The following is a 27262-nucleotide window of genomic DNA, read 5'->3' on the forward strand; positions in this document are numbered from 1 at the left end:
ATCATCTGGATTTAGTGTTCCCATGTGCAACGATATATTACTTTTTTTTAAACTGCTGGAGGCTCTAGATTTATTGGCCAGTTTCCAGAATAACACATCATTGGGCCAGGAGGATAGTTCAGGGTCAACGTGTTTGTTTTGGAAGCAGTACAAAGCAAAGCAACACAAGATCAAATTCCTGCCCCGTGCATAGAGACTAGTCTCTAGTATTTAGGGCATAAATAAAATATATTAATCAATCGTTTTCATTATATTACTCATTGGAGGGGGGGATGAGTGGATAGCTCTGAAAACAGCACACATGTCTCCAAAGAGAAGCAGCTGCTGCTTGATCAAGGACTCACTATTACTCTGGGCCAACTCATGCCTTCATCCTTTTGAGGCTGTAACTGGAGTACCACTAACATGGGTGGCAATGATGGTAATTGGTGCACCTGTTATCAGACGCTCTGCTACTGTAATTTGTAGCATGCATCACTATATAATATACTGTGAGGAATCTGAGGGCATCCTCACTTCTTTCACCAATATATCCTCCTACCAGGTGGCCAGTGAAAGGTTGTCGCTATCAGATCCTGACCCTGGGCGGTGGATATCCGAGGGAGGATCACCTGGGTGGAGGAGACTTGGGTAGTGGAGATGAGGCACCCTTGGGTGAGACAGTATCCCACATTTCACTTTTATTCAACTATCCCCCAGGCATTTGTAGGGTACTACCAACCCCATCCCTATTTCCCCTGACCATCTCCCAGTACACACCAGTCAGGACTGAGACGACGAAGAAACATCCCAGAGCCATACATCCTCTTTTTATTAACATGGATGCCGAGTACCAAAACCGCTATGCAGTAAAGGAACATTGCCTGCACCTGAGGCCCAAGGGGTGGTATAAATGGCCCGCTAAGGTGCGGCTAATGATATCGTCTGTGGAACGCTTGGAGGGGAAGACGGAGGTGAAGCCAGGGAGACACTTTCTTGAAGCGCCTACAAGCTGCAGAGTTGTTGCAGCAGAAGCAGATTGTGACAGGAGCATTTGAAAGGTCTCTGGGAGCTGTGTTAGTCTGCATACCTCCTGAGTCAGAGAAACTCCCTCTCCGTAAAACCGAGGCAGCTGAGGTCCTGGAAGAGAGGCGCGCCGAGCCGGGAGCAGCGACAGCCACAGAGCCTGCCGATGCGGAGAACAGCACCTGGAGACAGTGTACCCGGTGAGTCAGAGAAGCCTGAATGACTTTGGGACGCTGCGGTATGGATTGCGTGGTTGCTGCAGGTCGGATCGGTCGCGAGTGAGCGAGGGACCATTTAAGCAATATGAATGCCGGTCCAGCTTGAAATAAATACTTTTGATAAGTACGATAACCTGAAGCTGCTGAGAAAACTGAATGAAAGTGTTTTGTGAATACCGAACTGTAAACAAGATGAAAATGACAAGGCCAAAAAATGGCCAGAGAACCAGAAATCTTTGAACTTGTGAATACGCCTTTGAACAGGGTCCAAATTCCCAGCAGAAGAGTAACCTGGAAATTTGATGTTAGTTTATTCAATGTGACTGAATGGAATGAAATTAAACCTTTTTTATTTTCTTTTTTTTAATACCAAACCAAAAGAAAGTGGCATTGAATACCAATTGGATTGAAAGCAGTTGGTGAAATTCCCTGATAAAAAGGAACTGTGAACTGTTTAAACCAAAGAGAACAAGCATTGGCAAGTGCCATAAGAATATAAGGAATTGTGTAACCTGAAGAAAACAAGCATTGGCAGGTTCCATAAGAATATAAGAAACTGTATAACTTGAAAGAATAAGCAGTGGCAAAAGCTGTGAGAATATTTGAAAGTGTAATAAGTGAATGGTGGCAAAACAAGTATTGCAAAAGCTCCAAGAGGATAAGTCCAATACCACTGTGGCAGTTAACTGTGAAGAAGCAAGAAAGGTGTGTCGGTTGTGTGACCTATAATGGGTGGACCGTGTGGTCCGACAACTGCGCCTAGACCTAGTACACCCACCTAAAGGAAAAGCCACTTACCTCACCCATAAGCTTGTGATTGAATAGCAAGGAAAACTTGTGTGATCTGAATTTAGCAAACTGAACTCTGTGAAATTGGTGAAATGCAATTAAGACAGAAAAGCTGAGACGTATCCTGAGGAATTGTGTTTTGGAACATTGAGAGACTTCACAGCTTGGGGAAGGGAACCCCGCTCTTTGTGTAAAGTGAACTATCCTGAATCTTGGGGAAGGGAAAACTCTTTTCCAACCAAGAGCTGAAAGAAGCTCCAAGAAGCTCTGAACTTTTATTTGAACACTTCTCATTGTGATGACATCCCTACACATTATATACAAGTAGATGTGCGGGCAAGTAAAGGTTTTAGATACAGACAGACATTTGCTTTGGACTTCCTGACATAGACTATCATTAGTTTCAGTTAGGTAGGGATATACCACCTTAGCATAGGGCAAGTTAGGCCTTTTTTTCCACCCCTCTTTTTTGTTTTAATAAAAGTTTGTAATCCACATGTTACTCAGTGGTCTGTGTCTACTTCCTGATGCCTGAACAATACCAAAAATTGGTTTTATTATTTACTCGTACCTTGCTCTAGCTTTCTGTTTCTGATGATCGATGAATAAACGTGCATGTCCTTGTTTTATATTTCAGATGACCTTCCATTTCTCTCGCATGGGGGTTGTGACCCCCCATTTCTCAGAGTCTAAGTCCCTTTTTTAAAGCCTGCCATTTTTGATTTGACCTTTTATTTCAAATTTGGATATAGGGCTTTACAGACCCAATTAATGTGTCCCTCCTGCAGATAAGGATCTTCTCAAATATTTTTATACTCAAATAAGGGTCAGCAGTACATTGGCTTATTATTTTCACCTGCATTCAATGAACCCCGAAAACCCTGTCCACTCCAACAAATATATACAGGAGCCCACTGACAATAGTTTATAGTTATTCCATTTAAAGCAGTTTCCTCTGCTTATTAAACTCTAGGTCAGCCATGGTTTCAGTCCTATATGGAGGTCTCCAATTTCCCATTCATTTTTCAACCAACGGCAGATCGTCACTTTCTGTTCCGACTATAACTTTATAGATAGATAAATAGATTAACAAGGACACTATCCACATTGTCTTTATCTTTTGATGCTGTAATAGGGCAAGCTAAGGAATCAGGGCAAGTTGTTTTAAGGTTATTTTTTCTTTACTTAACTTTAAGACTACACTTAAGCTGAATGGGGTTTGTAATAGCAATTTCCCATATTCCATTTACTATATCGATAGATGGCGCTTCTAAAACTCAAGACTCCTGTACCGCGACTATTTCTTATTTAACTACAAACTAATGTAAATCCTCATCACCAACATCATGCTTGAGGGGCCCAATATTTCATTTCAGGAACAGGACCTCCTGTTTCCCATATGAACGGTTAAAAAGGACTTTGCAATAGTTTTTGTTGCACCTGAACTCGTAAAACCAGGAATCACTCCTAATTGCCTTGGCCTTCGCAAGTGAAACCGAAGCCTTTCTCTTACCATCATCTCAAATGACCATTCGGAAATTAACTAAATCCACCATTGTTGGAGCTTTGGTCCATTAAGTATGGATTTTAAAGTTATTTCATTCTCATTCTCTCTCTTCCACCCTATAGTTAAGTTGATAGCCTTGAGTCATGCAAATCCCAAAATTCTATTGCTAATAACTTTTGACTTGCATGACGGATTTGTATTTTTCCAACAAAATGTTTGTCTAACACCCCTCCCCCCCTGAACCCTCCTGTCCACTAGACTGGACATTTTGGGAAATAGATTTGTTAAAAAATGAAAAGGTTATTAAGAAATAAAAAAACACTGTTTTCGGCCTACTCCCATTCATTTTCCCATAGAGAAAAAGTCCAACGAAGGCCAGGGAGGGAAAAAGCAGCTGAGCAGAGAGAGGGGACCATGGAAAGAGGAGGGTCACACTACACTTGGCGAATGCCTGTGAGGACTGGGACAAGTTTTTGATTTTTGAAAGTTTTCGGAATATTGGGGGAATACTGCAGGCATGGGTAGTTTGTTGCCTCTGTATGTGTAGTTTGATGCCATTATCACGGGAATCCCACAGGAATTGGGAGAGAGTGGGGAAAAAAAGGAAATTTGACACATACAGTGCTCACATCTACTAGGCAGGGGTAATGGGTCTTTGTGCCACTGGCCATTGCCTAAGACCATGGCTAATGGGCCCGAATAAACGTATTGGTGCAACATGTACAGGGGCCACAGCATAGGCTGTTGCTAGCGGACCCCAAAGAAACCTACTGGTGCAATATGTACAGTGGGCACGGCCGAAGCCGTGGCCACTGGCCACGGTTGGTGGGCCCCAAAGAAATGTATTTGTGCAACAAGTACAGTGGCCAAGGACGAAGGCTGTGGCTACTGGCCATGGCCAACGACATGGCTAGTGGGCCCCAAAGAAAGTTATTGGTGCAACATGTATAGTGGACATGGCCGAAAGTCATGGCTCGTGGGCCCCAAAGACACCTATTGGTGCAACAAGTACAGTGGGGAAGGCTGTAGGCCATGGCTAGTGGGCCCAAAAGAAACTATAGTATAACAAAATCATTGAAATTCTGTGAAAAAACCTTTTTAAGAGAGGGTTAATGTGATCAGATTTAATGTGAAAAAACATGGCAACAAAACCTTTGTAATTAAGTGAAAAAACCTTTATTAAGAGACAGTTAAGTTGATCAGATTTAACACAACAAAACGCTTGAAATTCAGCACTTGCATTTGAAGCAAGTCCACCTTAACTTTGCACCCCTTGTTGCGCAGCGTACAACCACAATAATTACATCACAGGTGACACTGGGCCTCCCGACTGGGATATCGCCTAACTGTATTGGTATTACCGCCGGATCACGGGTTGAGCGGTAACCGTTATTCCCCATTCCCGGACCCAAACTGGGAATATTCAACGTAATTACTGCTGGCGGTATTACCGCGTGGTAATTGCACCAAAAATCAGCAATTTTCTGGCGCATTTGCCCTCAGCTTAGAGCTGTGAGTAAATGCTGGCAACTCATGTTTGGGCGTACCCTTAAATGTGGCGGTAATAGCGTTATCCCCACATTTAAGGGCTACAGCCCAACTCTTGATGAGGGCCATTGTATTGTAGGAGTCATTGATATAGCACCTTTTCCTATTATTATTGTCTCAACGTGCTTGTGGTGGGAATGCCCTTGGGAATGCCCTTTGCAACCGCAGTCCAGAGTATGGGAAATTCTCAGAAAAGGTTTAAATGCGTGTGTACATTTGACCAAGATAAGGAATTAGGGGGCTGGCCGGGGTCCAGTAAGCAACTCAAGAGATCAGGCATGCGGACGGGTGCTGAGAGAGGTCAGGAAAATATGAGAGTGCAAGAGAATCTTTGTGTCCAGCTGGACCGAATTTTTGTCATAGGTCGTCACTGCATTCTGATGCGTATCTGTGGGTAGCCATGCCTGCAGCACATGTCCACCAAAATGGTGCGTTTATATGTACCTTGAGGCTCGGATGGAGCTTTGTTATTGATGCCGCTGTTTAATCATGTTGTCCACGTGAGAGAGTCCTCTAGGCGCACATCTAAGTCCAACACATTTCCTGCCCCCAAATACATTGCAAGGGTGCCGAAGTAAGGTTCTGACACAATGGTGGCATGTTTTTGGATAAAGACTTTTATTAAATAAAAAAACTGTGAAAAAAGGCCTCTCTATCCCTAATGCTAAGAGGGGTTTCCCTGCCTCCAAGGAAATTAGTGAAACCGTCAGGAAATCTGAAACTAAAAGGTCTGTCACTTTCGTGTCCCAAAATCTACCTCTGTCCCTAACACTAATGATGTAAGATAACTGTGCAAAGGATAGTCCAGTCTCAAAGTAAAAGAGTGTTCTTGGTGTTTTCAATCAACAGAAAAGTTCCCAGTTTCACTGGTAATAAAGTGATGCAAAATAATTTCCCAGAAATACAGGATTCCAATGCTAGGGTTGTGCTCCTTTCCCCTACACTTCTTGTTATCCTAGGTTGTTTGATAATCCATACAATAACTGTCTCTTGCTCTCACAATTCTTATACCATAACAGCTTGGCACACTCTGATAGCAAGCATAGGATTCCTTTTATCAGTTCTAGGGTCCTTGGCCCTCTTATTATCAGTCTCTCATATGGGTGCGAGTCCTAGACTCGCCAAAGTGGCTTGGCTCTCTCTCTCCTGCCAAGCCAATGCATTCTCATGAATTGTCTCTCTCTTTTCTTTCACAGGGCCCCAGACACTCTTGGCTTTAAGCTTCGGTTTCTCATATGTGTGCAGGTCCCAGACTTGCAAAAGTTTGTTGTATCTGCTTGGTTCACTCTCCTGCAAAGTATACAATTCGTCAAGGGTCCCAGACCCTCTGAATCTCGTTTCCTGGTTTGGGTGCGGGTCCCAGACTCACAAGGCTTTGTTGTATCCCCTCGGTTCACTCTCCTATCAAGTATACAACTTGTTCAGGGTCCCAGACCCTCGGTTTCCAAGTTCATATTCCTGCTGTTGCTTCCCCGGACCTCCTGCACCTCCCGGACACTCTGCCTCCTGCCTTCTTAGAGGCTACCACGGTTCACCAGCAGCTGTATGCAAGGCTCCAGTAGCATTTGGGCTTTGAACGGGGTCTGCAACTGCTCGTTTAGCACTGCGACGCCTCTCAGCTGCACGTTCCTTCTTTTGCCCTGGGACGCCTGGAGGACTGACATGGCAGCAACCCAAGAAGTCCCCTGCTGACGGACCACATTCAGATTCTCCCGCTCCTCCCAACACGGTTTCCCCTGCGGCTTGTGTCTGCTGCTTTCCTGCATGGCTCCCGTTGTTCCTCCTCCGAGGAAATCTCTTGCGCGTCTCAGCCCCAGCTGAGCTCTAACATCCTTGAAACTCCTGCGTGGGGTTGATGAACTGCTCCAGGCCAATCACTGGCATCAAGACGCTAGAGCGCTCGTTCTGCTTCTCATGAGTGATCCAGCGACTCGTGGTTATCTTCTTCGTGCCAGTACTAGCTTTAAAGTTGTCTTCCTGATACCTTGCATTTTCTGGCTTTTTAATGTTGTCATGGAAATTATGTGAACTGAATTAACAATAAAATATCAGTTCGATCCAGAAAGAGGATTTAGAGTTGGAGAAGGGGTTTGGAGGTATTAAAACGTGGTGATACCGCATTCTCTGGTGATGGTTGTCCCCAATCCCAAGAGGGATTAATTCCCCATGTGATGCTCCTTCGGTGTACCACCCTCAGAGGGACTTTTGTACTCTGGATGCACCACCTTGACCACCATGGGAAAGGTCTCCCTCCAGGGAAGAAGGGACGACATCCTCCGATTCATCACAAAATCTAAGTGCAACAGATATCCGATCCCCCAATTACATCATACATGGCATCGCTAATGTCATCATACACAACATCCATGATGAGATCAATAATTACATCAAATATGACTTTTCTGATTATATAAGTTAGAATAATTTTGTTCCCAACTTTTGATACATATTTTAATTACACTTAACAATAATAACAACATGACATGGAGCAATAAAGGGAAATGCACCAAAATGTCGACCATGTGACTGCGACTGCGACTACGCAGTTACAGCGACTTTGGTGCATTTCTTTCTACCGACTCATTACTGCGCCAGAAGCAGAGCAGGGATTGTGGGGGTGTCCCCTGCTCTCCTTGGGCACACAGTAACGGGAGTCAGGGATTGCAGGGGTGTCCCCGGTTTACCATTCTGGTAAGTGGGGGACAAGAAAGTTAAAAAAAAAGAAAGAAAAGCACATTGCTGTGTCAGCTACGACCCACGTAAGTGGGAGGAACTGATGCCGCAGGGATAGCGGGGAGTCAGCTGCACACACCGAAATGTGCCGCCGTAAAGGTAAGTGTGGTGAGGGATTGGGGGGCTGGGTAGGGGGATGCAAGCAACGTGATCTATCTGATCACTGCACTGCACCATAATTGGCATCAACATTGTCGGGGGCGCAGTGATCACATAGATTCCTATACAGTCATACACAAGTATCATATGATTATGTGTGGAGTATTCATTTGTAGTACCTATCAACTTACAAATGGTTTGAATTCCATATATTAGAAAGCAATTACAATACGCAATTACAATACTTCATTGTAGGGAAAGAATGTGACCCAGCAACATTTATTTCAGGTACTTCAAAGATAATATAAAGAGATGTATTAGTAAAAAACAAAACTAATAAGAATAGATAGAAGTAGAAAGATAAGTGTTATATAAATAGTCAATGTTCACACTTAAATTTACAACTCTCCTTACCGTAATAACATTACATGGGCACATTCTTTTCTAGGTGACAAGTTTTATAAAATACAATCTCATATAAAAGAAAGTATGTGCCCGTGTGCGTTGTGATAGTATGGAATCTACGCATTTGAAGTTTGGTTAATGCACACAAAAAATCTGTTACTTATAGTGCATAATTAAATGTATAGAAAAAAAATTAAGTAAATATCTAATTATAGGCAGATTTTCCTCTGGCCAACTGGTGGTCTGTTGGAAGTGGCCAGTGAATGTTCAATCTATGGTGCAGCTTGACAGACACTCTCACGCCTTGAAGTTTTAATGTTGCCTGGTTGTTTCCTCTGAGCTTGGCGAAGCACAACCTCTGTACGGGTGGCGTGGCACAGAAGCTCCCAAATTAGCAAATTTAGCGTGCTGGTCTGGTGATATTGGCGCTGGTACTTGAAGTACGCGGAGTACGGAAGCCTGATCTGTGGCACATTGGAACTCCTTGGGAGGGGGTGGGACTTAGCTCTCCAGCTTTCCAGCTCTCCAGTGCGCTGAGTGTTCAGAAACATAATAAATTGGTAGCGGCGTGCAAGGCAGTTGTTGAAGGGTAGCTGTTGAACCCTGCTAGAGAAACATCATTGGCTCTAAGAGGTTAAGAGCTTTTACTTGTGTTCCGTGCTGCCAGCACTTTACTTGCACTTGGTTATCTAGTAGTTTATTTTGGTTATAATCTGCATGTATATATGCATTCGCCCTCCGCAGCCGACCTCTGCAGGAACTCATTACCAGACTCCAATTTAGGTGCAGAATTAGTTCAAGGATTGCCTATTTCTCCTTCAGTGACTCTTAATATATCTGAAACCAGAATTGATTCTTCCATGCAGTTGGGAGAAGTTATAACCTTAGCTCTTGTTGTTTCTACCACGCCTAACGTCTCGGAACCCGAGCCTCCATTATTGGTGGGTGGCACTGGCCTTTTTGAAATGGCTAGCAGGTTACAGTCGGTGACACAGTAAGACGCAAGGACACTGGGCTCATGGAAAGTTTAGTGCGGACAGCAGCATTGTCTGTGCATTAATTTTCTCATTCTGCCCCCATTTTTCCCCAGGATGATGCCCCTGAGCCGCAGTGACTCTGTGGGTCTCTGGTGCTGTATCCATCCAATTCGCCCAAGTCCTTTCAGCCTTCAGGCTAATCCTGCGATCCCCATCATCAAGGGAACCGTTTAATCCTCAGACACCTCCTTTAGCTGGTAATCAGGATCCAGAGCTGGCATTTTATGCATTGACGACTTTAAGTCTCAGAAGACAACATTATCCATTAGGGTACCCAAACTAAACTTCCATGAAGGCTACATATTCGCAAAGGCACAACATCATGAAGGGGAGGTCTCATCCCAATTAAACCTCCATGCCGACCCCTTTGTTCCAAGTCAACCGAGCAGTGATTTAGGTCTGCCATTATCATTTAAAGTAATCGACGAGGCCTCCACTGCTCCACTAGTTGTTTCTGAAATGGGTCGAGTGGTGTTCAACAAGGTGGTCAACCTTGATAGTGAGCCTGTCTCGCTTGAACCAAGGGATTTCCACAATTCCACATTTTTGGGCGTCACACAATTAGAATCCCTTGAAGCAGTTATTTCGCAGCACAGGTCTAAATCTAAGAACAATTTGAAAAATTTGAAAATCAGCGGCAAAGTGAGGAATAAAGGCTCAAGGAAGTTACTGCATTGTTTAAAGGCAGCTAGAAATGACGACAAGTCATTGGAGGACCAGTCAGTAGTTGTCATTTTTCCCACCGGGAAGAAGGAGCAAAGTAACTCATTGTCAAGGGGCCATGGCAAAAAAGGGAAGAGTAATAAGCCTGCAGCACAGCCAGCATTTGGAAAGAGCGCGATTACATCCTTCCTGAAGTCCTCTCATGAGAACGCGCTGAGGACTTGGACATTAGCCTTTTAACAACCCATTCAGACGAGTATCCTATCAGTTTGCCTAGCCCACCTATATACCAGTTTCTTTTTATGTTGTAGCAGCACCCCCGGAACTCTGTAGTGGAGCTGGGTTGCCTCCCCTTTTGGAGCCTGAGCAGAAGCCTGGTAACTCGGGTGCCCTGGCTATCCATTTTTCCACTGATCAATTCAACGCAGAAAGGGGGCGTCAGGGCACTTGCCATGCCTCAGCCGGGCTTCCTAGGCCCTCGCAGAGCGGGCTGGGGAATGACTGAATGAAAGTTACAGGGAGGGTTGGGGGATGGAGGGGCCTGCGAAAAGATCAGTATATAGTGTCCTTAAAGGAACCAATAATGATCAACCCTTGCATTCCCCCCAAGGTAGGGGTCTAGATCCACCTGTAATCTTAGTAAGGCTGGGATTTATGTTTATGTTTATTAAGTTTATTTAGGCCGGTGAACCAGTTTTTGGATGGAACCTTGGGGAGGAGGGTGGAGTAAATATATACATCGACTCCTATTAGACTTCTTATTTGTGGAAGATGAATTTCAGCTGCTCAATCGTTCCTTTGTTTTGGTACTGTTCAATGAGGTGCCGAATTGAACAGCAATAACATCTCGTGATATCGATTACGTTGAATTCATCAATGATTTTACAACTAATAAACGTATGCTGAACGTCGTCTCAAAAATGGTACGTGATGTGATTCTAAGGGCATTGAGGAAAATGGACTTTCACATTGTACCATACAATGGTGATGTTCATAACCGCTCTACTTGTTCTGTAGATATTCCTTCTGTAACTAACCTTAGTTGTGTACATATCACTGTCTCTAATTCGACTTTTCAATCTAGAGAAGTGGCAAGGGTGCAAGTCCCAAATGTGAATACGGGCAACACGGATTGGTCTTGGTTAGTTTGCCCTTGTGTGAGAAACCTGAAGGTGTCTCACTTGCTAGCCCCCAGGGATCTGTCATCCAGGTGGCCAGGACACGGCCATCGCTATTGGATCTAGTTCCTGGGGGTGGACTAGTGCGGGAGGATCACCTGGATGGCGGATGGTGGGGGGTCCTCGGGGAGTGGAAATGGGACAGCGAAGGTTGAGACGCATTATTCCCTTCCTTGTGAGACCTTATACTTTAGTTTATTACTTGTATAGCGCACCTAACCCAAAGGTAACTGGGCACTTGTACTTGAATGCATAGAATGTTACATTGTGGGTTACCAGGGCTCAAGTCGAAGGTACACGCGGGGGTACGGACTCCCCCCAGCTAAAATGAGAAACATTGAACATTGTCTTTGCATTTAAGAATTAGAGCCAACCTAACCGCAGTCGTCAGGTTTGCAGGCTGAACACTTCACCACTGCACTGTATAACCTGATGAAAAATAACAAGCAACTAAAGGTGAAATGTCCCATTTCAGTACTGCAAGCGCCAGGGAAAACATTTGTATTGGTTCTTGGAGTTCAAAACATGCACGCCTTTTAATGTTTTCAAAAACACTATTAGTAGAAAATATCCTCTTGGTTTTGTGTGTGTGTTGATTTTCTGAACGGCAAATGCTATTTGTCCTGTGCAATTTGGATGGTTATGCCAAGCCAATTTAATGAAATCTACATATTAATATGCTAATTTCTGGTGACATCACATCCCATTGCATTTGTTGATGAGTTCCCCCCACTTTCATTTTTAGGCCTTGACCCCTGTGGGTCACATAGTAAATTACATATAGATTGCATACAGTTTATGTGTTACATAGTGAGTTACATAGTAGATTGCATAGTGAATACAGTTAGGAGACAAGTTTATATTTACAGGATCCGAAAACACAGGTGGAGAATGTATTAACATATAAGTTAAGCCTAGGGAGTTCTGGTTTGTCATAGAAGAGACTACAATCAAACTTGGGCATTATGATTGAACGGCAGCTACATGGTACCTGGTCATAAAAGATATTCCATTTGTGTGGGTAGCATAACAAATATATATAGAAATATACAGGCAAAGTTCCAAGTGGGAGCTGGACTAGTGTTCTAAATGGTGGTTTGGGAGAAGAGCCAGGATTTAGTCTTGGCTCTGAAGTTCCAGAATGAATTTTCAGCTCTAATGGCTGGCGGGAGTGTTTTCCAGCATGTGGCAGCAAGCACTGTGCCCCATTCGGGCTAGTAGGATATGTAGTAACTCTACCACCCCACCCCCTTTTCGTACATGAAAACTTTCTCAGAGCGTGAACAACAACGGACTAATACCTGAGCCGTTTACCTAACATATCCCAACACTAGGGTCAGGCAATTACCGATAACTGCACACCTGACTACCCTTTCCCTTCCCCATAGGGATAAAACGTGGAGCACAAGAGCACACTCCGAGCAAAGCCGAACGCATGAGAAGTAGCCATTCCAGGATAGCAGTTCGAACAGAGAAGAAAAGAGGCGAGACCTGAAAGGACGTCAAGGAGGGAGTTGCCTTTGCCCTTTTAAACCCACACCTGCAAAACCTCTGATGAAAGAAACCTAAGACCTAGAATCGCAGCTGCCCCATGGTGTGTCAGATGTCAGCGGTACATGGCACCCTCCCGCACTGATAGACAGGGCGGGTAGACTAGGTTGCGATCGTGGTACCATCTTTGACTCCCACGCCAAAGCAACCTCCGAGTTCAGCACAGCCGGTGAGTCGGTAGAAGCCGATAGTCACCCGAAATGTGTTGAGCTCAAGGTTGCAGTGGCAACAGTAAGAAGATAATTAGACAAGTGGTGTTTTGTGAACACATTGGTACCAGAGAGAGTGACCCGGCGCCACGTGGGGCTTCCAGCAAAGGTCTCTGGCTGGTACCCTTCTTTGAACAAAGAGACTGTATCGAATATTGGGAAGAAAGAGAACTACAAGTACCAAAAGGCCATAGGGAATGCCGGTATAGAGAGTTAAGGTGGTCATACAAGGGTCGAGCCAAATCCCTTGTATAATCAAAAGTCCTTAACCCCTTGCCGAAGTTTTGACATTGTGAAACAGGCGTTTGCGCCTGGCTGAGGTAAACGCTGTGCGAACTGTGAATGTCTGAAGCTTGACTGGGGTCTAAGAGAAAGCCTGACTGGGAGCTGGAAAACAAAGGGAAGTGAATCCTGCATAGTGTTAAAACACCTATGAACATTGTGACGATGAGTGTGAACCCGGCTCAGAGATGTCCACAGTGAATGGTTGTTTAATAAAGACAATGAGACTCTTGAATGTTACAAGCTGCTGATATTTTGCATGAAAGGCCATAGTGAAACCGACTGAGGGAGGTCAACAATGCAAGAAGGATTGTTAGATTGTTAGCATCAACCCCATTCCCATTGAGCCCTATGGGGGCTGAAATGGGAATGGGGATGTACCGGGTCTGGGTTCCCTGAATGGGGAAATACCGGGCCCTCCGAGGTCGGAATGGCCCGGTATTTCCCCATTCAGGGAACCCGAACCCCGTACCCGGAATGGGGGTAGCCATGCCGCAAAAAGCGGCATGGTTACCTCCAGGGTCATAATGAGGCCCAATGAGTGAAAGGTTGTCCCAAAATTCATTTATGGGACAGATGTTATACAAGTTCAGGTTTTGGAGTCTTGAGTTATGGGAGTCCCTGATTTAGCACAGAGTTTTGAGACTGCCCAATTGTATACCTATAGAAGCCATACGCTATGAGCTTGGTCTCAAATCTCTACTTAGGGCGAAGCGGCAACTCCCTTTGTTCTTTATGAAGATCTTGGCAAATCCGTGCTGGTTCTCTTTTCATAGTGTTATCTAATGTATATCTCGCACACAGGAAGCCTACAGGTAATAGATGTATGGAACATTGTAATGCCATTTTGGTGGAAATGGGACTAACTTCGTTTGATTTGGTGCACAATTCAACTAAGGTAAAGTTGGCCCTGTATCAGCAGATTTGGATAAATACCATAGAAACTATGCCCACATACAATTCATTGTCCCACTTGAGAGAGCATAAACCTGTGGGTACATTAGGCCCCTATCTACAAATATTCCCTAAAAGCCTGTCACAGAGTCATTTTATGCGTGTTAGGTTTGATATTGTATATACCAAATAAACTCTCTTAAAATGGAAATTATTAAAGAAAGATTAATTGTCGCTTCTGTCAGATTGCAATACTGTTGAAACCTTTAAACACATAATTTTAGAATGTCCTGCACTTTATGCACATCACACTTTATATTTTAGTAAATGTGTGGGAAAGCTTGATTTTTTTTGTGTCAAGATCTTTGGAGTGGATTGATATTGGGTTTTCCTACATCCGTTGCTTTGGCTACTGTGGGTTATTTGAGGCACTTGACTCTTATGGATCGTCTATGTTATTCAGACATTGGTGGGCCATTGTGAAATGCAAATGGGAAAGTCTCTCATGAGTTAATATGCTTGGTGATTTGTGATCCTAAGGCTATTTTTTTAATTGTTTGTGAGTATTGTTTAACAAGGTTTTAATTGTAAAGGTTGAAAAGTTTTTTTCAACAGGGACAATAAAATAAAAATATTATAGACATAGCTATTGTATTGGGGGGGGGGCGTGGCTAGGGGGCCATGCAGTAGGTCGTTTTTTCTAGGAACTCCTGTCGATCCGTAAAGATCCTGGGCATAAACAGAAGCCGAAGTGCACGTTTGGGCACAGGAACAAACCTCCAGGCGTATAACGTGGGGGAGCACAGTGGTGAGCAAGCTGGGACTTTAAGGAGGCGAAATGGATGAATGCCAGCTGATCGAAGTCCGAAGTCTGGCGAGATGCTAATGGAACAAGATGGCGGATGCAGCCAAACAAAGAGCCCAGCGGTAACTGTGCAAAGTTGTACGGAACAAGGCTAAGAGTCACCAGCACTTGCATGCACACAGTCCATAACCTGTGTGCGGACCGGCACATAGAGCATACCCAGTCCGGCCGGGGACTGTAATGCAGTATGAACATGTTAAAGATGCCATTTTGTTTGGGATGGCAGTGAAATAGACGTGGAATGCAGTATGAGGTGAGTGGCAGCAGACCCACACTGGCAAGGGTGCCCAGGGACGCACTGAGGCAGACGCGAGCAAGGAGGGACGGTACACAGTGACCTCCGCCAGTACAGGAGGCAGCAGGGCAGGGCGGCTCAGATGCGGTATAAAGCTCATAGAAGTGCAGAGGAGTGGAAGCGGGCATTAAGAGGCTGACCGTCCCCCACAGGGGGCACTAGAGGGACAGCCTACATAGCGGGCTGTCCCTTCTGGCCACCCCCTTCCAGTCACTGGTCAAGCCTCTCTTTCCTCTTCTCTCCCCATCAGCAAGACGGAAGAGGCGTTCCCAGGGGGACTTGGCTTCCGGTCAGGTCTCCCTGGGGACACTGATAAGGACGGGAGCTGCTGGCCATCAGTCTCTTTGCCCAGCAGCTCCCGCCTTGTGTGAATCCCCACCCGCCCACGCCTGAGAATATAATTCTGGGGTAAAACATGTTGAAGCTGGGTAACAATTAAAGCTGGAGTAAACATGCAGACCGGTAGTAGGAGTAGGGTGACGCTTTCGCATCATCAGTAGGATTAGTAGAGTGCCATAGTAGAAGTATTGAAAAAATAAGCTAGTGTGTTGTTTGAGTTGTTCCTAATATTTCTTTCTTTGTTACAGGCGGAGTATCGGGGCGGTCCTAGCCAATGAGGTACTTCATGCTGCAGCTGCAGCGGCTCGGGATTGGCCGGGTTCGAGCCAATCCCTCGACGGGCACTGACTCCCTTCCTTAGGGCTTTAGGCCAACAATCTTCCTGGTCAGTGCCCCTGGTTCCTGCTGGCAGTGCCAGTGTAGCTGGAATAACCAGCAGTGTTGTCAGTTTGGCCAGTGGCTAAAGTGGTGACATGGTTCACCCGTATCTGACTGTTTGTAATGTGTCTGGGGCCGTCCCAAGTTGTTTTGCTCCAAAATAAACTGTGACCTTGTGTTTTTCCAAAGAACTTGAATACAGTTGTCTGTGTATTCCTTTATTCATTTCATTGTGTTATAATACTGACCTAAGGAGGTGGGGGTGTCCAATGGGGATCTCCCCGCTAAGATTCTGCACACACCGATGCTGACCCCGTACATCAGGAACAAGAGGACAACCTGCAGTGTTAGAAGATGGTGAACACTGCATGTAAAAGACGATGGTACGTCAGGATATGCTGCAGTAGTGGGTGGACCATAACAATACTAGTGGCTGCCCTCTCCGACATCTAACCATACCAGTGGGCGTACAGCGGAACAGGCGATGCGGGCAATCAGCACAGGCAGTAGCGGATCAGCTGCCAGTAAATATATTTAAGCACCGCCTGCCGGTATACTCTGTACACCCAGCAAGGGAACCAGCATCAGGAGAAATCGCTCTTGAGATCCCAAAGAAAACAGCATAACTGCATGCAGACGGACGGATACAATGTATCCAGCTACTGGATACAATTAAGCTCACAGAGCACGCGGACACTGCAAAACGGCAGTAAGACACGTTCAAACTCTCCCTCCTGTGAAAAGCAAGACCATGAGGGACACTTAAGGTATACCATTCTGGAGCACAAACTGGAGGGCATACTCCACGGCACACAAGTGGAAGGTGATCACTTAAGATGTACGGGATGGATCAAGGCAGCAACCAGGGGAGGAGCCACTAAATAATGAGTGGTGCAGATGCCCTGGTGGAAAGCAGGGACTCTACATGGAAGTACGAGCGCAGATGCGAAGCAAGCATGGACTGTGGTGATACAACATAAAGTGAAGGGGCCCCTGGATACTGTTGGTCTAGGACTGTAGTAGGGCAGCAGGTTGGAACGCTGTGTTCGTATAGTTCAAGTACAGGATTGAGGGGGCACGTCCAAAATACTGGCCCCTGCGCGGAATGCCCGGATTCAGGGCCGGAAATATACTTGAGGCGGCGCCAGGAGGTGAGCCCGTACATCATGGGCTGGCAGGAGCGGTTGAAGGTGCCGCAAGATAAAGGGAGACACAGTGCAGGATGTGGGGCAATCACATATCCATATAAACATTGCTCAGAGTAAGGTCCTCCAGGGACGGACAAATATACAGTATACCAGTGAAGTTCAACATCAGCAGGTAACCGGGCTGCTGCAGCAACAAACCACAAGGTACGAAAGAACTCTTTTGGTTGCGATGTAGGGCCTGGTTTTGAGGAGCACCTATAAGAACACTGGAAGCAGGTTACAGTAACGCTTGGTCGTGCAAACGCAACCCTGAAGCAGGCCACAACGATGAGTGCAAGGACAAAAGCCCAGGAGGTCTAAGGGGGTGCAATAGCAAACACAGGCCCCCACATGCCTAGAAGGTCCTGTCTGTTGAAGAGAAGAACGGGAGCCATTGATCCCACGGTTACGAACGGGCATGATATGCATTGAGGGGACCCCACACAGTAAGACAGACTCCACAAGAAACATGTCATAAAAGGGGACTGAATAAGTTACCGACTATTGATGCAAGAAGGGACCAGAGATTGTAGACGGTGGGCGGTTCCAAGCCCACCAGCAAACATAATGCGGACAGCGGCAAGTCCATATCGTAACCCCGAATAAAATAGCAGAACCAGAAGGACAACTGCTGTTGGCAACAAGGAGGAAGCGAGATGGAAGGGACCCACTCAGCAGCGACAGGACCCCGGTGAAACAGTGCAGGGCAGAGAGAGGAGTAAAGGGGGCTGCTGCACTATAGAGCCCAGATCAACCATGGCATCAAACGCTCACAAGAAGAAAGCGAAGCAGCCCACATTGGATACGTTCGCCAAACCCACACAGACAACCCTTGATTATTCTACCGTTGACCTCAGCGACACAGGGAGAACAAGTCCAAATAAAAGGAGACCAACAAGTCCTAGAAGGCATAGCTGCTTTAAAGATGGCCCTGGAATCTAAAATGGACGCTATCAGCCTAGACGTGAACCTTTTGAGACTGGATGTAAGGTCACTCGCAGAACGCACGGGAGCTCTAGAAAAAGAGGTGGTGGATAATACATGCAACTTAAAAGACACTTCCAGAGAAGTTGCGATTCTGCAGCAGTAAGTACGGTTGAAAGTAGAGCGGAGGAAGCAGAAGTACAAGCCAGACGGAACAATGTACGCATCGTCAGGCTCCCGGAGGGGGAAGAAGGACCCAGCCCGACTAATTTCTTAGAAAATATGTTGCTGCAGGAAATAGGCCCAGGTACCCTCACTCAGGGGTTCATAGTGGAGAGTGCACATAGAGCCCTGTCGGGAAAGCTGCCACCCGGAGCACTGCCCATCCCGTGATAGCCCGGATATTAAACTACAAGGACAGGGAAAAGATTCTTGAACATTGCAAAGGGGGGACAATTCAATGGGCTTCAGCTAACATCACGGCTTACTCAGACTACACTTTCCTGGTGCAGAAACAGAGGATGACCTTTATGGCGGTCAAGAGGAGGCTACGAGAGGAGTACCTTAAATATATGCTGTTGTAAACGGTGAGACTGAAAGTCATAAATAAGGGCTGTTCTATCTTTTTTGAGACCCTAGAAGAAGTGCAAGTGGATGGACACAGAGACCAGGCGAAAGGGGGGGGAGGGGGCAATGCACTGGGCAGAACTGAAAAGCCATGAAGGAGGACAGCCACTGGACACCCACCGAGCACAGCGGCACCACAGAACAGTCATATGCGCAAATTGTTTGTGTACAATGCAGGAGCCATGGGTGTAGTATCCAGTTGGATGCGCACTGGGAGGAAGCGATCTACACCTGAACATAGTTTGGTTTATAGTAGGAAACTAGCGGTCACGTATCCTCCTGCCGTACTCCGAGCACCAGGACAGCATCTGGATCAGGAGAGAGACACAGGGATGCCTGAGCGCAAGGTATTGAGCTGGGCAACTGTTGGGGGTGAGAAAGGGTGTTGGGGGAGTTAGCCTACAGTTCCACGCGAAGTAGATATAGCATATTCAACACACTGGTAGACTAAGCCAACACATCCAAGCTTGATGGGGGAACTTAAAATAGTGTCTTGGAATGTAAGGGGATTGAATAGTTTTATCAAACGAAATAGAGTAATGTCTTACCTGAGACGCCAGAAAATCGATACTCTCCTGCAGGAGACGCACCTCACTAAGGAGAAACAAAGCACCCTAGCAGAAAAGTGGGGAGGCATGACCATCGGTTTGTCTTATTCAGCATACGCTAGAGGGGTTCTAATATGAGTAATGCTGTCTGTTTCATTCAAAGTCTGCAGGACCTTCCTAGACACAGAAGGCAGAATGATCGCAATGCAGGGGCAGGTAGAACACAGAGAAATATGTATTAACACATACGCACCAAATTAAGATAGGGCTGCTTATTTTCGGTCATTATATCCTAGAATTAGCTCATATAGAGACATCACATTTATATGGCCAGGGGATTTTAACTGTACGCTGAACCCGGTGATGAATAGATCTGACGATAAATGTACACACCCTGCCCCCTCGGCTAAAGCCCTGAATAAACTGCTGCAGGAATTTAAACTGTCTGACATATGGAGGACATTGCACCCGAGGGACAGGGTATATTCACATCACATGGCCCCCATGGATCTCTATACAAGGTTAGATTATATGTTTATGGGAGAGCAAACCCTGGGTGAATGTAAAGGAGCGGAATACAAAGCGCGTTTACTTTCAGACCATGCCCCCTTAGTGCTTACGTGGCAGTATCTGTCCCCCCAAGCTAGGATCCCTACTTGGAGGCTTAGAGGAGAATCACCCAGGGACACAGTGTTTCGGGAACACCTTAGAGAAGGGTTAAAGGAATACTTCAAATATAAGACAGGTAGAAATCGGCAGGCACACTATGGGAAGCCTTCAATGTGGGGGGTTAGAGGGACGACTAGAGCAAAAACTAGTGGAATACAAACCACCATAGAAAATGACCTACACACGGCAGAGACTCAACTGGAAACCATTGAACGCTCAGGGGATAAGCCCAGGAGGTCTCCCGCCTCCAGCAGGAATGTCTTGAACATTGGAGTAGGCTGGGTAAACTGAGCTATACAAAATACGTTGAGAGACAGCATGCAGAAGGCGACAAGCCCTGACATCTGCTAGTCTGGCTATGCAAAGGCGAAACTAAAAGGGAGATGATACGAATGGAGTAGGAGGTGATAAGGAGATGTGTGGTACACAGGAAGGGATACATAGACGTTTTTATGACTTCTATAGGGAGCTATATGCTGACACTTCAGAATGCCAGATGTCTGAGATAGAGGAGGCACGGTCATAAACAGATCTCCCAAAGCTGGATGCGGAGGAGGCTGAGCGATTAGAAGCCCCTATAACTATAGAGGCACTAGAACACACTATTAGGGAGTTGCCGACGGGTAAAGCCAAATGTGCAGACGGGTTACCCAGCGAGTTTTACAAAGAATATATGACAGAGGTCACGCCCCCATTGTTAGCCATGCTGAACGAGGCACTAGAAATAGGTATACTGCTAGGGTCACTGAAAGAGTCAATTATTATACCTCTATTGGAACCTAGCAAGCCTGATAAGGATTGCGGCTCATATAGACCACTCTCATTGCTTAACCAAGATGGGAAAATTCTCACAGCCCTAATAGCCAACAGGCTCAAGCCATCTATATCAAAGGTTATATATTCAGATCAAACAGGGTATGTGCTGAACACAAATATCACAGACAATCTTAGGAGGTTGTACTACATTATAGACCAGACCGAAGGTAGTACACAACGATTAGCGGTGGCCTCAAAGGATCCTGTTAAGGCATTCAACTCAGTCAGATGGCCATGGTTGATGGCGGTACATTGTCTGGGTATGATTGTTGTATAATAAACCAAAGGTGCGGGTCAGGACGGGCGCACACATTTTGGAACAATGGCGGATGAGCAAGGGCACAAGGCAGGGCTGCCCATGGTCCCCCATGCTCTTCATCCTAGCACTGGAACCATTGGCGGTATATCTCCAGAAGGAATATTCAGAAGCAGGTATAGTTACGCCGGGGGGGGCGAAACCGGATCTCCTTATATGCAGATGATATGCTTCTGTACCTGCAACATCCAGAGACCAACTTACAGTATATCCTAGATGTGTTAGAGTGCTATGCCGAGTTGTCAGGTATCACAATAAACGCGCAGAAGTCGTTACCTGTTCCCCCTAGTGGGATACTCGGGGAAACCCGGGAACACTTTGCCGAGACTATCGATTAGGTGGGAAACGCACACGTTCAGATACCAGGGAGTGGACATTTTTCATGATCCTATGATAGAACTCATGGAAAACACTCTGAAAGCTGTAGACAAAATTGCAAACTCCATGACCTTTTGGGCTAGGTTGCCGCTCTCACTAATGGGAAGGGCCGCACTGCTGAAGATGGTGTACTCCCGAGACTCCTGCATTATTTTGCTACTATCCCATGTGATATCCCGAAAGCCTTCTTTAAGATACTCCATAGTATATGCCAGAGTTTTCTGTGACATAACTCACGGTGCAGGCTAGCACTTGCGAAACTCCAGGGCCCCTATGAACAAGGTGGCATAAAAGTACCCAGGTTCGAAGCACATTTTGTGGCAGCACAACTACAATTCGTGGTTAAATGGCTGTCCGTCGAGCAGACCCAAGAGGCACATCTGCTTCAGGCAGCATTCACCCCATTCTTTCTGAAAGAGGTAATATGGACAGTCGCGCTGCACGGTGGTCAGCCCCCTCTGTTACTGAGGGTAGGCAAGGCGATGTGGCAAAGGGCTTGTCAGTTACTAGGAAAAAAGACACCATAGTCTCCTCAGATTCCGCAGGTGATGTTTAAAGGGGAAGATGCACAATTGAGGCTTCTGGTGAGAAAGTACTGGGAACCACTGGGAGTGGTGATGGTGGGAGATGTGATACAAGAAGGAAAGCTGAGAAATGTTATGGAACTAGTGTCGGATATGGGGATACCAGTGGGGCAACATCTCACTTATACCAGGCTCCTTACCAGTTCAAAGCAGAAATGGCCGGGGAGCGCAGGGAGAACTGCATGAAGATGAGATGATAGAAAAGTTTTTCAATATTTCGGAGGGAGGGCATGAGGTTTTGAGAATAAATGAGGTGTTGATGTCGAGGCCTTGGGATATGCTAGCACAGACCAGGCGTAGCTGGGAAGCAGATTTACAAACGTAAATAACAGATAAAGTATGGGGTAGAGCGATGGCTTACCACAAGAATGTGTTCAGAAATGCAAGGCTGCAGTTGATTCAATTGTACGTCACCCATAGAGCATATCTAACCCTGATGAAAATATCCAAATTCAGTAATTCTACCGTACAATCCTGTCCAAAATGTGGACTAATTGATGTTGATTTGGGCCACATGTTTTGGGCTTGCACGACGATCAGACAATATTGAGATAAGATAACCCAACCCTTGGCACGAGTGGACATTACACTGGACACTAGTTCTCCCGTGGCCTGTTTTCTGGGTAGCTCTGCAAGACCGAAGAGGACTAGACATGTGAGTAAGTTGAAAGATCTGGCATACATACTGGCGAAGTGCAGGATAGCAGTGGGGTGGAAAGCGCATCACGGTCCGAAAGTATGGTTATGGTGGGAGAACCTTCAGAAATTGATGTATGTAGAAACCGCAGTATGGCAAGAGGCATCCCACCGAGGTCAGGGAGAGGGTCAGGCAGATCTAGATGCATGGAAATTGTTGACAGCCGAGCTAGCAGCAGCTAGGCACATGATACCATTAATGGGGGGCAAGCAGAGACATAGTCTGGAGCTAGACATTATATTGCGTCACAGTGAGTTGTAAGGAGGTAGCAGGGAAAGAGGTGGAGTAGGCTGGGTTGCGGGGCACAATCAGACACATGTGGATATTGACTGTCACAAGCATTGATTTGTATGTCTGTAAGTTAAGATGTTGTTGAAAATTTAAAAAATCATAAAAAGATTCAAGAACAGGAAATTGACAGACATGACCAAGAAGCATCACACGCGTTAGCGCGGGTAAGGCACATAGAGTACAGTGGAGGCATTCACAGAATGGGTGCAGAGCTCTCACTGAGAGGTGCGAAAACCCACCTAATGTAGTTTTACATAGGAGACCTAACTCAACTCAACGAACACAGTGACACACTAAGCCCTAGGCCTCACTGTTCAAAATAGCAGATATGACAATGCACACATGCAGGGAAACCATACTACTTGATACATATAAAGCCAAAGCACAAAAAGGGAAAAGGAGGAAGCACAGCAGACTTGCTAGTCCATTGAAGCCAGATGGGCTGGGGAGGAGTGCAGAGCAGAGCAGCAGTAGATAGGACTGAAACTGCCAGGCCCAGCTAAGTAGAACTTGGCAGCCGAAGAAGGATATGTTTCATTTGAAACACACTCCGCTCTCAACGTGAGTGACAGGTGGGGGCTTGCAGGGTGCATGGAGACTGGTGGCGTGTAGTATAGTGTAGCATAGCTTAATGAGACATAAAGGTTACACATGCTGTTAACTAATAGAAAAAGTGGTGGTTTTAGTTTATCTATTCAAACATGCTCTTTGCCCACATAGCAATTTTGTTCATAGGTATGATGTTATATCCGCTTTTGCTTTAGCTTGTTTAATGACAATAAGAGCCCTCAGAAGATAGGGCATCATATTAAATGCATTAAAATGATAACTACTGTGTCAAGTGTATAATTCAGAGTAATGCATCAGAGTGGTATCTCTTTGAGTCCAAGAACTTTACAATTCCTGGCTGTATCTGTTTAATCATGTTGAAAAGCACATGAACCTAGGCATGCCTGTCTTTTCGCGCTGACACACAGCCTAGGGTGAGTTTTGACATTAATGACTGATGACCAGGGATATGTTTTCACAGCCTCAAACAAGGTGGAGATAAGAGGCTCATGGTCACGCCTAAATCATAGGCAATGAAGACATTGCATTATTTAGTGACTACAGCTATGTTGGCTGTCAAGGAAAGGTGGGGTTGTTTTTGTAGCCTAAGGACTTTACTACGTGAAGAGTGAGATGTGCGAGTTTGTGGGTTGTCAGTGGTGGTGTCAGGTGTGTCTCTGGGGGGCAGATGAGGAGGCATTAAGTTTTGGAATGGTTGTGTTTTATGAAGTAGGTGTCCATCCAGGTGGTGATGGTGGAGAGGCAGTTTTTGAGAGTGTGGGGATTTGAGAAGGAGATTTGGAGTATGTTTGCATGTTGTCCTGTTACGCTCAACTGGTCTCTTCGGGGCGATGGGGCATGGTTTTAGCCCTCCCAGGAATTAGATCTCCCCCTTCAGGCCTCTCCCCCTGCGGATAAGCTGTTGACGCTGGTGGCACTGTCCCTGCGTGGATATGAGAAAACATAAGTGTGCTAATTGGTGACTGTTGTACCTCCGAAACCCTTCTACCCGAGGTGCGATTTCTGTGGTCACTTACCGGCCCATAAGGCTCACCTGGTAAGTATGGATGATGAGCTCTCCGTCCTGCTACTTCTGACAGGGGCGCCTGTTGATGGGATCTAGTTCCTTCACTGATCCCTGGTAAGTAATAGTCCAGTCCAGCTGTGACTATGCTTCTTCTGGTTGGTGGTAAGAGTCTATCAATGTCTCTTGCCTTTTCCCTTTTCTGTTTTCTCTCAATGTCTCTTGCCTTTTCCCCTTTCTGTTTTTCTGTCTTCATATTATTGCTCTCAATGCTGTTGTTAATTCCTGAATAATGTTTTCTCTTCGGTTTTCTTCCCAATAGCTGGAAATGCGGCCCAAAGCAGCTGTGGAGGTGCGGAACGTGGCCGGGAGAAAGATAACTGAAACCGCAATGTCCGACAACAGGTGAGTGATGGTTTAAGGGAAAGCGCGAGGTTCGGTGGTAGCGCAAGCTTAAACGTAATGTCTGTTTAGTGTCTAACATTGCCTTTTGTTTTTTTTTGCAGGTGCTGCGGTTGCGGGTGAAGCGCGTCGTGCTGCGGTGTCCAGATGCAGATTTCAGCGTCCCGGATGATTCGGAGGTGAGCCGCGGTGCCAAGATGAAGACGCGCACAGCTAAGAGCAGGATCCCCCAGGTGGTAAGTATGAAGGCAGGAGACAAGATTTCCAAAGGTAAGTTGAATTCCAGGCGGCGGTGAGCGTTACACTGCATGGAAGTGCAGAATAACGTGAATCGTCTGCCTCAGGGATCGGAGCAGCTTTTATAGCTGTGATCGTGGGCATGCCCACTACGCTTGGCTTGCCTGCCACACCCTGCCACTCCTAGTGACTCAGCACGTGCCAGGCAATCCAATAGTAGTATCCCCACCCAAGAATACATGTGGGACTGCTTTAAAGATGAAAGTTCCATGTTAAATACAGTATGCACCCGAAATGAAAGTGCCATGTCCATAATAAAAGTATTTCTTACCCAAATGAATGTCTTGTTTATTGTTCTTTATGAGACTGTGTCCATCTGGGCCCCCTGTGTGTGTGGCCCTGTAAGGTCTGCGTCCTTGGCTCGATGACCATGACAGCACTCCTCCTCAAGGTGCCTCTCAAAGGTGGTCTTTCTCCTGGTCCTGGCTTGGTGGGATTGTTGTGATAGAATTGGTTGATTAAACGTGGAGCATGGACGTGTTCAATGGGTTCCCATGTTTGGTCTTGAGCTCTGCAACCTTTCCAGTCTATAAGGTAATACAATTTGGACCGAACTACCTTGGAGTCCAAGATGGATTTAACTTCATACTCTGGTTCCCCATCAAGTAATTCAGGCTCTGATGGAGGACTAATCCGTGTATCCGGTTTCATTGGTTTGAGGGGAGAGACATGAAATACTGGGTGACTCTTCATGTGAGATGGTAACTCCAATTTCATGGCGGCAGGGTTGATTATTGCTTTGATAGTATAGGAGCCCAAATATATGGGGCAGAAGGCCCGTGGTCCTTTCAACAGTATGTGTCTGGATGCTAACCAGACTTTATCCCCAATCTGGTAATCGGGAGCTTCTTTTCGGTGCCAGTCAGCAAACAGTTTTTGTCTGTCTTTGGCGTTAGTCAGGTGATCTGTCGCTTCCTCAAGAACCTGAGTTTTTATGCAAGGTTTTTATTGCTGCCATTTCCAAAGTATTGGGTGGATCAAACACTGATGTCCTTGGATGTCTTCAATGTACAGTATAGAATGGGGTTTGCCCAGTACTCGTTTGAACTGAGTTGTTGTATGCATAGTCAGCTACCCAGAGTATGTTTTTCCAGGAGACTTCGGAGTGCTGTAGCATACACCTTAAATATTGCTCTAACGTCTGATTAGTTCATTCGGTTTGCCCATCGGTTTGAGGGTGATGGCTTGTGGACAACCGAAGGTCAATTTTGGCAATTGTACAACACCACCTCCAAAGGGCGGAAACAAATTGAGTTGCACAGTCCGATATTAATATTGAAAGAAATCCATGCAACCGGACAATTTGTTCTAAGAACACAGTAGCGAGAGTCGATGCAGTTGGAAGTCCCTTTAGGGGGATGAAATGGGCCATTTTGGAGAATAAATCCACAATGACTAAAATGGTGTTGTAACCATTGCAAGGAGGAAGATCCGTGATAAAGTCCATTGATAGTGTATGCCAAGGTGCTGGTGGTACCATCAAGGGACGTAGTAAACCAGCAGGATTTTGCTTCTGAGATTTATGTTGTGCGCAGACTCCACATGTAATAAACTGGGCAATATCTTTTCTCCAAGTGGGCCACCAGTAGTTTTGTTTTATTTTAGCCTGCATCTTGGCTATTCCAGGATGTCCTTCCACTAATGAATCATGATAGTTTGTTATGATTTGAGTTTGCAGTTTCTTGTCCTGGATATATAAGCGTGCTTGAAAATATGGTAGATTGTTTTTGATGATGTACCGGTCTCCCTTTAAAAGCCATTCCTGTTGTGTTGCTTGATTCATCTGGGACTGCAAACAGGTTTTTAAGTCATCTATACACGTGGTAGCAGCAATCGTGGTTTGGATTCATTCTTCGGGAATGATGGCCACGGGATCTGATGTTGTAAAAGCCTGGGGCAGAAAAATTGCGGGACCAGAATGCGACGGAATGCAACTGTCCTGTTTCCGGTTCCGGTTG

The 27262-nt window shown here is 45.8% G+C and overlaps 1 protein-coding gene across 4 annotated transcripts in view; it reads right to left on the reverse strand.

The window, feature by feature from the left end:
- The window catches only part of ALG12 (ALG12 alpha-1,6-mannosyltransferase), a 586752-nt gene that overhangs the window by 67642 nt on the left and 491848 nt on the right, over nt 1-27262 (reverse strand). The window lies entirely within an intron of this gene.

The sequence above is a fragment of the Ambystoma mexicanum genome, chromosome 12, assembly GCF_040938575.1.
Source record: "Ambystoma mexicanum isolate Mex_15411 chromosome 12, UKY_AmexF1_1, whole genome shotgun sequence".
Taxonomy (NCBI): domain Eukaryota; kingdom Metazoa; phylum Chordata; class Amphibia; order Caudata; family Ambystomatidae; genus Ambystoma; species Ambystoma mexicanum.